This window comes from Hevea brasiliensis, chromosome 15 (assembly GCF_030052815.1).
Source record: "Hevea brasiliensis isolate MT/VB/25A 57/8 chromosome 15, ASM3005281v1, whole genome shotgun sequence".
Taxonomy (NCBI): Eukaryota; Viridiplantae; Streptophyta; class Magnoliopsida; order Malpighiales; family Euphorbiaceae; genus Hevea; species Hevea brasiliensis.
The window spans coordinates 43,480,724-43,491,663 of record NC_079507.1 but is presented as its reverse complement, the minus strand read 5'-3'; the positions used below and the strand labels follow the sequence as shown (position 1 = coordinate 43,491,663).

At 33.7% G+C, this 10,940-nt stretch overlaps 1 long non-coding RNA gene across 2 annotated transcripts; it reads right to left on the bottom strand.

Annotated features, from left to right (window-relative positions):
* Positions 1–841: 841 nt before the first annotated feature.
* Positions 842–8,405, bottom strand: LOC110660214 (uncharacterized). Of its 2 annotated transcripts, none has more exons than XR_009144364.1 (3): positions 8,165–8,405; positions 7,897–7,985; positions 842–1,133 (listed from the first exon to the last, which is right to left on the bottom strand). It is a non-coding gene; the product is annotated as an uncharacterized LOC110660214 (long non-coding RNA). The 2 variants fall into 2 exon arrangements; XR_002495878.2 differs by lacking the exon at positions 842–1,133 and adding an exon at positions 5,796–6,205 and having other exon boundaries at positions 8,165–8,387.
* Positions 8,406–10,940: the final 2,535 nt, after the last annotated feature.

The window sequence follows — 10,940 nt, the reverse complement described above, 5'->3', positions numbered from 1 at the left end:
TCTGGGTTTTGGCAGTTTTAGGTTACTAATTTTTGGGTGGCTAAATACTTGATTAAGAGGACAATTTGAGTTTGCGTTCTTCATAAAAGTTGTAGGTATATATCTCAGATTTCTATTGGTAAAATTTCAAGTCATTTGGACCTACCTAGCCCAAGTTATGGCCAAATGAATAAACACTATTCATTTGGTCATTTTTGTACAGGGCAGAACACCTAATTCCAGATTTGGCCAATTTGTTCACTATGCTATGGTCACTTTTTGGGCATGATTCCTAAATAAAAAATATGCCATTTTGTGTATAGTTTTATTTCCAATTGGCCTCACATCAATTGGATTGGTAAAATTTTAATTTTGATCCCTGAAAGAGACCTTGGTCATGCTACCTGCATAATGTCCCTATCCAATCCGAATCTCCATTTGGTTCCAACCCTTCCAGCACACCACAATTGGTCACATATGACCATTTTTCAGCTCAAACAAAGTCAAACACACTATTTGACCAATTCTCCAAATTTTGTGTAACACCCCTCACCCGACTACAGTGTAGCTGAGCAAAGTGTGTTACATTTGATGCCGGAGCACCCTATCTTATCTTACTTTATTACTTTAATAATTTGATCTTGTTATATTTTAATATCAATTATTTTTAAAAGGAGAAACCAGCAGAGTTTCTCCTATTTTATTATCAGTTAGCGTACTTCACTATTCACTTGCTTGAAATTTTCAATAATATTTTACAATAATCATCTTATCAATTATTCTCATAACCATCTTATAATTCACATCTCATTCATATATCTCAATTTCATATTCATTTCCATGCATTTCCATTCATGCACAATTTATATATATAAATTCTCAAGTTTCATTAATTTACATGATTTACAGATTGATTACATAAATTCATAATTTACATGATCTACAAATTAATTACAGTTCTATAATCTAGATTTTCAACATACAATTCATATTTTACATTATAAATAATAACTAATTATAATGTACAAAATACATAATATGATCTATATGAGCCTTATCTACATGCATTACTGAGGAGGTGACAACCTTGAACACTCTGCAGATCAGAACTCCAAAATCTCTATTTGGTATTTGCTGGGCTTTAACTTCAGTACCTGCGCGAGGAAAAAAATCCATCATGCTAAGCATTGCTGCTTAGTGGTGTAATAATATAACAAGAAATAATATATATAAATAAAAAAGTAATTGGAGTATATTTTCTATACTTAAGAATTTTACTGGGTTCATATGAAATTTGTCATACAGTATTTTTTTTTTGTCATTTATGTATTAAAATTTTTTTTGTCATTTAAGTTGCTCTCTAGAATCTCTTTTGTCATAAGTTTACTATAATCATTTATATAATGTACAAATAAATCTAAAATTTATAATTATATTTATATTCTTATGAAAGTTACATTTGTAATATTATTTAAGTTATAATTCTTCTACTAGTCTTTTTTTATCACTTCCTTGATACTTTCTAAGCTGTTTACAATCATTTCGTAATATTTAAAATTTTTAGAACTAATTTAATTTACTTCAGATCATTCTAAGGAACAAATTTTTAGAGCTAATCTAATTTATTTCAGAACTTTTTCTCATTTATTTACTTTTTAGCATTTTTTATTGCTAATATTCATAACTTATTTTAATAAATTAGACTGCCCAAGTAACCTATAACAGGCTGGCTAAACTGGATAATAGGTCGTTGACACTGAACACTATGGTGCCTCGAGCCGTCATACTATGTGACGCAGAACGTCAACCACGTACGCAGTTAGTATGGCTAAAAAGCCATGATAATACATAATCGGGCATAAAAGCCATGAATGTGGGCATAAAGCCATGAGTGCGGGCATAAAGCCATGAATACAGGCATAAAGTATTTTGCAGTACTACTAAAACAATACCCTAATGGCATGCCAAACTATCTAATCTAACACACATGTCTAGGCAATACAAGGGCACATAATATCATTAAATATTAATAAATTGTGTTTTATGACCTCATTATTTCATGATAAATTTCAATTATAATTCATGCATTCATTTGATCATTTATATGATCACAATTCATATCAATTATCATTTAATACCATTGTACTCAAAGTACTTTTCCTTTCTATAATAATGAAAACTAATGTCTCATTCATACATTAATATGATTCATTTATTCATTCATTATGTCATTCATATTAATCAAAATTCAAAACAATGGTTCACATGTACCATTGTATTCAAAACATTTTTCTTTTCTCATTTATACATTCAAAAATCTACTTATGTAATTACAAATTTTATATTTCAAGTTGAGTTACTAATATTTTGTGAATTCTATTTGTGATGGGCATATAAGCCCTAACTATCTATTTACATCAATTAGGTTACTTATTTTTCATGTTTCAAGTAATCCATGAATATTTTATGGATTTCAAATTTATGGCCTTAATTTCCCTTTAACAATTTTAACTAGGATGCATAGTCCACGTTTGTCATACAATTCTAAGCATTTAAGCTTAGAATTAGTTCTAGGTCTTCATCTTAATTTACTAATCATTTTGATTACTATTCACCTTACTAGTTAATCAAAATGTTGACTTTTTCATACTTAATTGATATGTTAATTCTAATTATACCAAGATTCCACATTTTGAGTTTTACATTTGCTAGTATTAATTGCCAATTGCAATTTAAAGTCCTCTAGATACATTTCTAAATTTTCAATTTTTATTACTTAAATTTACTATTCCATTGGACAATTTTACAGTGGAAACTGGGCTAACCTTTCTTCATCAAAGTTGTTCCTTATTGTGTCTTCTTTAATTCGCTTTTTGAATCACTCTATTTGGAGTTTTTTACCTCAAGTTATGGTCATTTTACCATAACTGACCGGATTGACTTGTACCTAGAATTTCTGGGCAATTTGGTTTTGCCAAATTTAGTGACCTAAGTTTAGTTGGCAATTTGACTAGGTTATGGTCACAATTTGGATTTGTATTCTTCATGAAAGTTGTAGGACTATGTCTCAGCTTTCTGCTGGTAAAATTTCATATAAATTGGACTTTTCTACATTGAGTTATGACTATTTGAACAAATACTATTTATTTAGTAATTTTCCAGGGACAGCATATTGGTCACCCAGATTAGGGTAATTTTTAAGTCAACTTGTTTTGGTTTTTTGGGCAGGGTTTCTTCACCAAAGTTGTGCCATTATGTGTCTAGTTTCATGTCCAATTGGCCTTGCACCAATTGAGCCTCTATAACTCCATTTATATCTACCCAAACCTACTGGACTCACAACCAGTCCTATAGGTCACCAAGGGCAGCATGCCTAAGTTCAACTTCATTATCCTTACTCACTTCAATTCCTCCTTACACGCACTCAAATGGTAACTAATTGACCATTACAATGTTAACATACCATTACATAAGCAAAACTCCAATTTTTTCACAAACCCTAATTTCCAAGTGTCCATTTCATGCTATCCATACCATCCAACACATCCAACACACATAATTCCACATCTAACTCAAGTTATCTCATCACAAACCACTTCTAAACAATTCAAGTCATATAAATCAACAAATCTCATCCTTCTCCCATAGCTGCCAATTTTCATACATACTTCAATATAATTATTTTGATCAATTTTACAACAAATTCTCATTTAATTTGTCTTCCTAACAAAGATTAAAAAGATAGGGAAGTGAGTATAGGCACTAACCTTAATTTAGCCAAGTCTCTTTCTTGCCAACTTCAAGATTCTTACTTCCTTTTACTTCCAAGCACTCTAGCTAGGGTAGATATTCAGTTTTTATGAAGATAATTATGGGAAATATGGTGAGATTTTAAGGAAATTTAAGCTTAAAGGGAGTAACAATGGTGGAAAGCTTTGGAAAAGGAAGAGCTTCAGCTGAAATGGGCAAGAAGCTGCTGGAATTGGTTTTATTTTTGTCCCATTTTTATGTCATTTTTGTCCCTTTTATTTATTTGTCAAATGGTGATTGGGTGGAGCTTTTTAAATGACATCATGCGATGTCAAAATTTCAATTTTCTTCATTTTTCTTTTCTTTTCTTTTCTTCTTTACTTATTTTCAATTTAATTTTTAGCAATATTTATTCATATTTTATGTCATAATAATTATTTACTTAACTGGACAAGTCGGCCAAAAATCATCTCTGAAAACAAAATGACCAAAATGCCCTCCGTTTGGCTTAACAGACTAAAATTGTCTGTACAAATTGAAAAATTTTTCTAATCATTTTCTTGGCATTCTAATGCCTTAGAAACCTAAATGACTCTTCTCTGGAGTTTCAAAAATTATTTTATGAATTTTCTCTTGGGTTTAGGGCTCCTAGTTGCGAAGACCGTAACTTCCCACTGGGTTACCCATCGCTAGGGCACTGGCTCATTTAACTTGGTTGTATTTTATTTTAAAAATTTTTTCTAAATTTTTATTATCATTATTTGAGTTGTTCATGACTCCTCACTCTAGTCTAAATATTTTTCCAGACGTTCTAGCTGTCCGGACCGACACTAGTCACCGGAACAGTAGAATGTGTGGAATTGCTACAGTGAGGGTGTTACATTTTGTCTCTCAAACCCTGGGTCCAAAACCCTAACTCACTAATTTTGTACATTTTACTAAATAAAAACATATAAACATAATTTCTCAACTCATTCAAGTTTTCTAATATGTTTAATTCAATCAAACTCATGCAAATCATTCCCCTACATAGGCTGGCCGAAATTCACATATAGTCCTCCGACAATTGTTTTCTTTTCTATTTTTCATAACTTCTAAGTTTATTCAACTATAAACATAATAATTAAACTAGAAATACAAAGTTTAGCTTACTAACCTTGGTATAGCTTTTCAATCTTCAATTTCTTCAACTTTTTCTTCTTTCTTTCTCCTTTAATCTTCTTTCCAAGGTTTGCTTATAATTTTTCTTCGAGAAAATTAAAGGATTTATAGTGAAATTTGGTGTTTAGAAAGCTTAAGAATAAGCTTTCATGGAGGAATTTTGAGAGAGAGACAAGAGAGAGAGAGGGACGGCAAGAATGGAAGAAGAAGACTAAAATGATTTTTTTTTTCAATTGTGTATATTTATTCATAATTTGACTTAGTTAATTTAAGTAATTAAATTAAAATGAATTATGAAGTCATGCATGATGTCATCTATGTGATGTCATTAATCTAATTTTCTTTTCTTTTCTTATTATTTTATTTTTCCCATACTTCTTTAATTTAATTCTCGATTCCGAAATTTTCTTTTATTTGATTTTATTTGACAGTTAGGTCAGAAGTCAGCTCTAGGGGTCAATTGACCAAATTGCCCTTCTCCAGTTCGACTCGGTTTGCAAATAATTTTATATTTCTTACGAATCCCTGACCTAATTATTTGACCGGCTTAACAATTCTTTTTCCTGATTTTCTCTTTTTCACTGTGTTCGCAATAGTTTTAAAGACCGCGGTGTCACATTTTATTGTTCAAAATTTGAGTTTAAATCAACCTCGCAGTCCTTCCAGAGAAGGTCACCCATTGCTGTGACTCTCGGCTCATTTAACTTCTTGTGTTCTGTTTTTCTTATTTATACTTAACTAATTGACAATTACTAATTCTTTGTGTTCAGAGCTTATCTAATTGTCTTAGATATGGTTCTAATCCCCTTAATTATCTTGACTGACACCGATCACCGAATGATGAAATATAGCAGGCTATGCAAATAGGGGTGTTACACCACAAAAATAAATTATGAAAAAAAAAATTTTCAACACATGAGATAATATGAATAAATGGAAGTTAAATCAATAATGTACATGACAAGATAAGATAAAGTGCTCCGGCACTAAATATGGCACGCCTTGCTCGGCTACACTATAGACAGATAAGGGGCGTTACAAAGTCTTATTGGAGATAGGTGATTAGATGTTGTAAATAGGTGGAAGAGCTACTTATGAGTAGAATATCATTTATGTATATTAAGTAAAAAGCTTGACAAGTTCCATTGCTGAAGGAGAATAAGGAAGAATCAACACTTGAAGGTCTGAAACCATTCTCAATAACAGCTGAAGCAAGGTGCTTATACAATTATCGTGGTGCGTCGCGTAAGCCATATAAAGAATGATGAAGCTTGCACACAAACGTTGATTTTTCTGGATCAACGAAACCTAGGGGCTGCATCATACAAATAGGACTGTCAATATTACCATGTAAAAATGCGTTTGAAACTTCAAGTTGCTTAATGTGCCACCCACAAGTCAAGCTTTGTATCATTCAACAAACCCATCTTAAAGGTATTTCACACAAATACCCACTTGCAACTGATGATATTTTGTGCTTCTTGAGGTGGAACCAATTCCCATGTTCCAGTGGCCATGAGAGCATTGAACTCTTATTCCATCTCTGCTCGCCATTGTGTACTTTTTATAGCTTGTGTACAGCAAGTCGAGACTAAGTTAAAGGAGTGAACTGTATTGTAAAGCTTAGGTTTGAGGTTCCTAGTTTAGGATTGGGCAGCCATGGGGTGCGTTTTGGTTGATTGAGGTTGGGAAGGTGAAGGATTGGAACTCAGGTCAACTATTTAAAAAAAACCATCGGAGTAAGGAGTGGTATACATGGGAGGGGGACATTATAGACTTCGTGATATTATGGGAGATGTAGGTGACGTATGTTTAGGCGAGAGTGGCATGGTTATGATTGATTTGTGAATCATGGTTAGGTACTTGAATTTGTGGAGTGATAACAGGTGTCCCATTGGAATGTGTATGTGGCATGAGAGATTGGGAAGTAAGTGGAGTATTGTCTTGGGTACGTGTATGACTATGAGTCATTACAAGTACATGTGAATGGATAGAAGTGCTTGGTGGTGGACCCAAAATGCTAGGTTAGGTGTCGTGAAAAGATGGGATTGGTGGCAAGGATATATGTGAGGTGGTTGGAGCAATCAATGGAGAGATCACTTCCTTATTCGTAGCACAACTAAAAGGAAAGACTTTTTCATGAAAATTAATGTGATGTGAGATGTAGAATTTTCCACAAGAATAATCATGGTAATAATATCCTTTATGTAACCAACTATATCCTAAGAAAACCGAAGGAATATATTTAGGAGATAATTTATGCACAGAATAAGGCTTCAACCATGGATAACACAAACAACCAAGGACTCGTAACTCATTATAATTTTGCACAGAATGAAACAAAATTTCATATGGTGCCGAAGGTTTGCTATGGACAGATGGAATATAATTCATTGTATAGACGGCAACTTCGAAGGCATAAGTCCAAAATTTGGTTGGAACATGAGAATGATGCAATAATGCATGACTTGTCTCAACTCCGTACTTGTGCTTGAGCTCGATATAACCATTCTGTTTAGGGGTACAGGGATAAGAGACACACTAAGAGATACCATTTTCTCTAAGATATTTGGCCACTGACTGATATTCCCCACCCCAATCTGCTTGAAATGTTTTAATGGGAACCCTAAAATATTTTTCAATAAGACTACAAAATTTTATGAACACGAGTAGAAATTTAGATTTCTTTTTAAAGGAATATATCTAGCATATTTGTTGAAGCGGTCATAAAATATAACATAATGTTTTTCACCATGTACAGAGGTAATAGGTGAAGGGCCCAAAACATCAAAGCAAACTAACTGTAAAGGAGTAGTAACGACAATATTTGAATATGCAAATGTTAGCTTATGAATTTTGCTAGCATTACAAGCATTGTAAGGAAGCAAGTCTGCATTATTATTACTAAGAGGAATTTTATTATTGGACAAAACAGAACGAATAGTATGAGAATTAGCATAAGCCAATCGTGCATGCCAAGTACTAAAAGTGACATAATGAACTTACGGACGAATAGACTTGGTGGGTTGTAGAGATAAAGCGTAAAGACCATTTTCATTCTGGTCTTAGCATAAGGGTTGCCTCATGCGGATATCCTTCACGATAAAAAAATGGGGAAAGTGTTCAATGGAAACTCGGTTAGCATTAGTAAAGGCATCAATTGAAAGTAAATTATGGCTAATCAATGGAGACCATAAAATATTATCTAGAACAAAAAACTTATCATGCGCTTGAAAAAAAGACTTTTTAATAGAGGTATTAGGAAGAGTATTACCATTGCCTAAAGCAGTTTCATTGGTGCCATGGTAAGGAGTGGCTTGAGAAATATTCTCTGGTTGTGCTGTGATATGGCAGTTAGCTCCAAAATCAACTGTCCAGCTCTGAGAAGATGATCCATTAGTGGAGGTAAGATTATATGCAGGTTGGCGGGAGAAATAGTTAGCGTTGTGCATTTTGGGAGAAGGACATCGTTTTGCAATATGACCTTGACCATGACAGCTATGGCAGATGATGTTTGGGTTGTTTATCGGTGGTGCAAAAGATGATGAGGAGGACATGTGTCCACAACCCCATCCTAAATGAGCCCCACATCCTCAATTGCTTTGTCCATGTGTGGCAAATTGTGCCGTTGGTGGTACAGCATCATCAATATGAACAAATTCCATTTTAAGTTGTATTTCTTCACTGAGAAGAAGAGCATAAAAGGTCATCAAAATTTATTGGGACATTCCTTGCTTTTATAGCACAAACAAAAGGATGGTAATATGCCTGAAGACCCTCTAGAATGCCCCTTACAAAGGTCTCCTCAGAGATGGGTGTTCGGAGTGCAGTCAATTGATCATAGTAAGACTTAGCATGCTACATATATGTGTCAATACTGTCAGTACCTTTGCGCAAGTGCTTATGTAATTTTTGGATATGCAAAACCTGAGTGCGAGATCCTAATGCAAAAATGGTTGCTAACTTGTTCCACACTTCTCATGCAGTTGAGAGACTAATAATTTGAGGAAGTAACGTTTTAGAAATTGAAGAGAAGAGCCACTTAAGAACTATTTGATCCTACCAAAACTAAGGAAGATATGCAGGATTTTTGGTGTCATTTTCCAGTGTTTATGGGGGAGGAGAGGAGGTACCATCAATATGAGATGTAAGATTATAGCCATACAAAAGATGAAGAATTTGAGCCTTCCACAGGAGGTAATTTGTTAATGTATGTTTCATAGTTAAAAATTGCGATGGGTTAGGAAGAGAGGACAAACTACCAGATGAGTTAATAAGAACAATTTGGGATGCTGATGATAAGGGATATCCAACACTAGATGTTGATGATAAGGGATATCCAGCACTATAGATATTACTTGTATTTATCTTTGTATTTATCTTGTATTTATCTTTGTAACTAGCAGATACTATTTATCTAATTTACAACTTTGTGCATATAAAGACTTTCTAAGGTAATACAACTTCAGGTTAGTTATTCCATTTTATGGTATCAAAGCTTTATTCGGCATACGCAATCATGTCAACCTTTGAAGTTATTGTTTCCACCAACTCATCTTCTATAACTAGTCATTTAAACTCCTCTATCTCTCTTCCAAATGTTGTTCAATACCTATTTATCAAACTGACTTCCACCAACTACTTGCTTTGGAAAGCTCAAATCCTACCTCCGTGTCATGGGTATAACCTTGCTTATCATATTGATAATCAGTTCTCTCCTCCTTCCTAAATGTTAGAAAATGATATCCCAAATCCAGCTTATCATGTGTGGTTTCGCCAAGATTAGATTGTCTTGAGATGGCTCTTCTCATCCATCTCTAAAACTCTGTTGCCCCAAATTATTGGTTTATCCATAGTTAGAGAGGCTTGGCATAAACTAGAAATTATTTTCTCTTCTACTACTCGGACACAAGTACAATAGTTAAGGAAACAACTAAAGCATCTTTAACGTGGAACAAAAATTAATAATCAATATATGAAATGTGCAAAGTCGATTTTTGATCAACTAGCTGCATTGTAGCCACTTATCACTGAAGAAGTTCTTGTGAGTGACATATTGGAGGGTCTTAGTAATGAAAATCGCCCATTCACAATGGCTATTAAAGCCCGCAACTCACTAGTGGCATGTGATGATCTCTATGCTCTTCTATTGAGTGAAGAGACATAGCTTAGAATGGAGACTCTTGCAGTTGACAATATGGTGCAACCGATAGCTCATGTTGCCTCCAGATTCATAGGTTCTTGTGGTTGTGGGTTAAGTTGAGGCCATGATGCTTCGGTGAAATCATGGACCATAGACTTTAGCGCAAACTATCATCTAACAGCACAACATGGAAATATCTCTAATCCATCTCAATATCATGGCGGTGATAAAATTCTAAGGTTACATGCACTATACCAAGTTTCTTATGAACCTAATTAATTTCCAATGCTCAATTACATACCAAAACATATTTTAGCATGCACTAAAATTCTATTTGCCATTAAAGATTATGAATTAACATTTAATTCATTTAAACTCTAACTAAAAGAGAGATTTTTAGGTACTAACCTCTTTGGACCCCAAATGTTGTCCCTCTAGCTTGTCCACTATAAGCACACACCAAAGTAACAATGGCAGCCCCTAAATTGGCTTCTCAAGCCTTGTTAACTAATTATAAGATGGGGTTTATGCTTTGTGAAGGTTGTATGAATGTATTGGGTGTTAGAAACACTTTCTAATAATTTAATTCAGGAGGAAATCTAAGTTTTTCCTTTTGAATCAATTGAGAAATAGAAGAAGAGAAGGAGACACCATGTTACCATCCCATATGAGAGAAAAGAGAGAGTGTGGCTGATTTTTCTTTATAACCTCTCTTTATATACTTAGCTCAAACCCTAACTCCCTTGCCACATGTTATCACAAGATCCTATTTTGTTATTATTTGATTTAATCCTATGAAGCCAAGTGTCAAGCTCCATTTAAATCATGACATGAGGTCTTTCATCATAGGAATACAAGTGGCAAGATCATATGGTGCCACATGTCACCATGTGAAAAGACCAATTTG